Here is a 6,000-nt window from a genome sequence, read left to right as displayed (position 1 = left end):
TTAATGCCAACCATGTGTTCCAATGAGAGGAGCACAGGAAAGCTCTTCAGCAGATGAGAAAATGAAATTCGGCATCACTAATTCATAGGAATGATAACAAAAACGGCAGTGAAGAAAATCTGTGCATTTTAAAAAATGCATGTGTTTTGCTCAGTGTTGTCCCTTCCCCTCCTGGCTTTTAGTACACTGCATTCATTAAAGTAGCTGGGAAAAAAAATAGTAGATGTTTTTAATGTAAGGCCTGAGAGCTTCCATATCCTGTGTTGCATTGAGTTTTGGGTTTGTTTCCTTATTCACTGTCTTCTAGATCTCAGACCCTAGCAGAAGGTCTCAGGATGGACCTAGTAAACTCTGGTCATATCTCCAGCTTGGCCGTCTTTTATTTTTTTGTTCTTTGCTGCAACCCTGCCTTACTTTGTAGCTACTAGGGTGGACAAATGGTTCCTTTGTTGAATCTCTTCAGAGGCTTGGTTTATTGTTCTATAAGTGCCAAGCTCAAACCAGTCTCAAAAGTTTCCACACTTGGGCTCAGTGGCCTGTCTTTGCTATGGTCCTTTTGGGCAACATATGTCCCCACAATGGGCCTCTGCATGGTTGGACATACAGGTCACTGCAAAGGAAACCCTTGGAGAGAAACTTCTGCTTTTTACAATTTGATCTTCATAGAAAGTCAGTAGAATAGGAATCTATTATTTTAGGGATCTGCAGAGATCCCAAGCTATGGCTTCTGACTTTCTTTTCAAAGGCATACTTTCTGAGAGTAGCTCACCCTTGGTTGCTTTTACTTTTATATTGTTTGTTTCCTCTGTAACTTCTTCTACATGGACTTGATATTATAGAGGGTACTTTCTTGAAGGCATCTCATGACCTCCAACCACCAAAGCCAATGGCCTTGTTCTCATTTTATTTTTGGACTTTTCTGTTTGCTGTCAGGCTTTTGGAAATGATTATTCTTTTGATTTCCATAAATCAGTGGGTCTCAACCAGAGGCAATTGGCAATGTCTGGAGACATTTTGGGTTGTCACTAAGGGATGGGGCCTTACTACTTGGCGTTTTTAGTGGGTAGAGGCCAAGGATGCTGCCAAATGTCCTACATTGCACAGGACAGTTCCCACAACAGAGAGTGGGGCTCAAAATGTCACCAGTGCTGAGGTTGAGAATCCCTGGGTTCACTCCGCATTCTTCTGATTATATTCCCACATATTCAACTTGTTCTTCTGTTTCCCTTATTGGCTCACCTTCCTCTTTTACCCACTACCTATAGCTGTTAGAATCATCTTGCAGTAGCTTCCTAATAGCTCCTAGTCTCTGCCACTCCATTTAACCTTGCGCACTGATTAACTTTCCTCTTCATTTAAAATTCTTCAGTTGACCCCCATGGTCCAAAATGAGGTTCTCCCTTATGAGCTTGGAATTCCAAGCCCTCATGCATCTGGCCTCCTCCTTATCTTACCCTATTTCTTACCAACTCTGCACTTCAGAGAAACAGGTCTATTTACAGCCACTCTGAGTGACACACAAGTTTCCACCTCAGCACTTTGGTTCAGGCAGTTCCCCAGACTTACTGTCTCTTCTCTTCTTGATTTATCTAAGAACCACCTTTCCTCCCAGCCCAAGCTCAAGCCCCATTTTCTCTGTGGACTCTTCCTTTTCCCATGATCATCTTACAGAATCATAAAAGTATGGAGCCAGAAAAAGTTCTGGAAAGCATCTAATTAAGCTGTTCGGAAACATAAACCTTTGTTCTCAGGGTGGAATCCAGGGTCTCTGGCTAAAATAGACTAACTGTGGTTTTCTAGCTATCAGAGAAAGGCCTCCTTTCTCTCTTCTTCATGAGATTATAAATGTCCTGGGGGTCTAGAGGAGGGATAGCATTAGAAGAAATATCTAATGTAGATGATGGGTTGATAGTTGCAGCAAACCGCCGTGGCATGTGTATACCTATGTAACAAACCTGCGTGTTCTGCACACGTATCCCAGAACTTAAAGTATAATTAAAAGAAAAGAGAGAGAAATAAATAAATGAAAAAAATAGAATGTTAGCCCCTGCCAAAAAAAAAAAAAAAGTCCCAAGGCCAGGAATCAAGTCTGGCCCATAGTTAATATGAATGAATGTATGCTCACTCTACACTGGGTAAGAGAATGAAGTCAATGGGCAGACTTTCTCAATAACTTTTTGGCTATACAAGAATCTAGAATATAAGGACAGGTTGCTGAATCAGGTTGGTTGGAGACCTACTCTGTCATGATCACCTGATAAATCTGTCAAGTCACATGACCTCTCTGAATCTCACTTTTCTCATCTGTAAAATGGGACTACTATAATTGTAGCACCTATCTTATTGAAGGTGTTACAGGAATTAAATGAGATAAGGCACTCAACACAGAGCCTGCTGTCTGGCCCACACTCAGCAAATGTTAGCAATTGTTAATGTGAGTTCCAGATTTAGCAGAAAGTTATGTATTGAGCTGTTTTAAGTTAAATGTATCAATATTTCATGGTGTTTCATAGTGAGTTCCATGAAATTGATGTCCTTTATCACTTCATCAAGTGTGAAAAATTGTGGACTAATACAAGCTTGTCAAGTTGAGGTTTAGAATCACAAAGAGATTATCTAATGTTTGGAGACAATTCCAAACCCACCCGCTTCCTGTCTCCAACTCTTGCACGATTTACTTACTATTCCAAGTGTATGCTGTTTTGCAGATCACTCTATTCAGAAAAAGCAAAATTCTGGAAGTTCAGGAAGGCAGAATTAGGCATTGTTCCTACTTAATACGAATCAATGCTTTATGTTAGGATTTCCCTCCTCTCACTGAATTCATATGATGCCCCGGGGCTGATCCCTGGGGTGTGGTCCTGGAAACCCAGGGCACCTTTATTGCTAGCTAGACAAGGCTGCTACTGAAATCTACAGCTTGCTTTTTTTTTTTTTTTTTTTTTTTTTTTGCCTTGGTGAGCCGATCTGGACATTGGAAAAACTGTTTTCCTTCAAAGCATAAAGCATAGATCAACACCCAGGTTTAGAAACTCTTTCTAACTTCTGATCCACATTTTCTGCTAACACATCAAGGGTTGCCAACTCAGATGCTTACAGAGGTTTGGCAGGAAATCTAAACGAAGAATACAATAGGGAGTGGTGGAGACTATGGTAAACTGGAGAGTATTTGCTTGTGTAGATCTGGTGGCTCCCATTTGGCACCTGCTCTGGTGGTTACCCTGAAATATGGGCCCATGGGTGGCAATGCTTCCAGTTTTTCAGGGAGGGTGGAAATCCAGGTTTTAAAATGTTAGCAACTTATTGTAAGAATTATATGGAGATTTCAAGTCAGCAGCAGTGTGTTGGGAAAAAAAAAAGAAATGGAGAAGCAAAGTGTGTCTATGGGCAGAGGTGGCCCTAAGGCTGCCAGCCTGACATCTCTGCTCATATGTCTTAGTAATCCAATTCAAGCGTCTCCCTGTAGGAGCTTTTCATGATCCTTTCCCCTTCCCTTGTGAGTTTAAACCATCCCTTCATTCTTCTGTGTTAGAAAATACAAGTCTGGCCAGGCGTGGTGGCTCGCATCTGTAATCCCATCACTTTGGCAGATCGCTTGAGCCCAGGAGTTTGAGACCGGCCTGAGCAACACAGTGAGACCCTGTCTCTACAAAAAAATTTAAAAAAAAAATTAGCCGGGTGCAGTGCCTCATGCCTGTAATCCCAGCTACTCGGAAGACTGAGGTGGAGGAGAGAGATCGCTTGAGCCCTGGCTGTTGAGGCTGCAGTGAGCCAAGACTGTGTCACTGTGCTCCAGCCTGAGTGACAGAGTGAGATCCTGTCTCAAAACAAACAAACAAACAAACATTCAAGTTTTGGCCAGAGATGCGGCGGCTCATGCCTGTAATCCCATCACTTTGGGAGGCTGAGGCGGGCAGATTATCTGAGATTAGGAGTTCCAGACCAGTCTGGCCAACATGGTGAAACCCTGTCTCTACTAAAAATGACAAAAATTAGCTGGGCGTGGTGGCGCATGCCTGTGATCCCAGCTACTCGAGAGGCTGAGGCAGGAGAATTGCTTGAACCTGGGTGGCGGAGGTTGCCGTGAGCCCAGATGGTGCCACAGCACTCCAGTCTGGGTGACAGAGCAAGACTCAATCTCAAAAAAAAAAAAAAAAAAATTCAACTTTATAGTTTTTGTGCTTTTTAATGTCTGATTCCTTGAGGAGAAGCTTCTGGGGTCAGTATGGATTGTGTTTTACTCCCGTTCTCACCCATCAAGCCTCAAGGTGCTATTCACAGAGTAGGTGGTCTCCAGAGCCCAGCACAGTGCCTGGCACGTGGTAGGCTCTCTCTAAATGCTTACTGAAGGAATGCTATTAGAGAGAGCTTCCGAGCTGAAGGCACACCTAGCCTAACCCAGTTTTAATCATATATAGAGAGAAGGGTTAAGAACTCTTCCTTGCCCTTGCTTTGGTTCCATCGATGGGTAGGGCTCTGTTCAGGTGTCCTTGTTGATGAGCTGGGCCCCGACATTGTTGGAGCAAGGGTGATGAGGATGGGAGTCATTCCAGATGAATTGCCTTCATTGACCAAAAAGCAAATGCAATGAAATAAAAACCAAACCACACTTCAACAACAGTGTGGAACAGCACCCCCTGCAGGTGCTTTCCTCACAACTTTATAATCCCTCTGGAGGAAAACCCTATCTGAATTGAAGAAGGAAGGGAAGAATGGGAAGATGGTAACAGAAACTGGGCTAGGGAGAAGCTCATACTGTCAGAGTTTTCAAATGGCAAATGATGACCCCTTAGTGGATCATGAAATCAATTTAACAATGTTCACTATTTGGATAATGAATACATTTAATGCCCAGACTTGACGACTATGCAATGTATACGTGAAAGAAATCCTCACTTGAGCCCTCTACGTGGTATAAAAATTTAAAAATAGTAAATAAGAAATGAATTTAATGACTCATGATGAGCAATTTCACAAAATGGACTAGCACAGAAAATATCAAAGTGTATTGCAGATGAAGTATTCTTTTATGAATCTTTTCTCTCTCTCTCTCTCTCTCTCTCTCTCTCTGTGTGTGTGTGTGTGTGTGTATGCACTTGGACGATACGGGAAATGTATCTCTGTGAGTTAAAAAGGTTAGAAAGCCCCACTGCATTGCTTCCTTAAATCTCCACAGTAATCCCAGGAGGTGTAGGTTAAAATTCCATTTAACAGATGGGGAAAATTGAGGTTTAGAGGGACTTGCTTAAACTCACACGGTGAATAGTAGTCATGAGATTCAGCACCAGAAACCTTTTGATATCATAACCTGGGCTGCCTCTGCCCTGTCACTGCCCCAGTTGAGCCAGGTGCCCGGTGCTTTCTATTTCTCTGCTGCTGGCGATGACCCGAGCAAATTTTCTTAGGGAAATAAGGAAGGAAGGAGAGGTTACCTCTTACTTTTGCCATTTTCCGGGGGCATAATGCCGAGGGGTAAAAGGCACCATGAGTATGGAGACAGTGGATACAGAAAAATGGACAAATCCTTGTCCTCCAAGGGGCTTGTTAAAACATATGTTCTTTCTCTTTCTTCTGGAAAGTTTCATAAGACAAGTTAATAATATCTGTGCTTGTAAAGTAGACTTTGGTTTTGGTAAGAAAATGAGAGCAGAGCGGCCAGGCACGGTGGCTCACGCCTGCAATCGCAGCACTTTGGGAGGCCGAGGTGGGCGGATCACCTGAGGTAGGGAGTTCGAGACCAGCTTGACCAACATGGAGAAATCCTGTCTCTACTAAGAATACAAAATTAGTCAGGCGTGGTGGCACATGCCTGTAATCCCAGCTACTCAGGAGGCTGAGGCAGGAGAATCCCTTGAACCCGGGAGGCGGAGATTGCAGTGAGCCGAGATCATGCCATTGCACTACAGCCTGGGCAACAAGAGTGAAGCTCTATCACAAAAAATAAAAAAAATAAATAAAAAAAAAAAAAAGAAAATGAGAGCAGAGAGCAAGGCAATGATG

Source organism: Nomascus leucogenys, chromosome 16 (genome assembly GCF_006542625.1).
Source record: "Nomascus leucogenys isolate Asia chromosome 16, Asia_NLE_v1, whole genome shotgun sequence".
In the NCBI taxonomy this organism is placed as follows: domain Eukaryota; kingdom Metazoa; phylum Chordata; class Mammalia; order Primates; family Hylobatidae; genus Nomascus; species Nomascus leucogenys.
Note: the sequence above shows the minus strand (reverse complement) of the source record.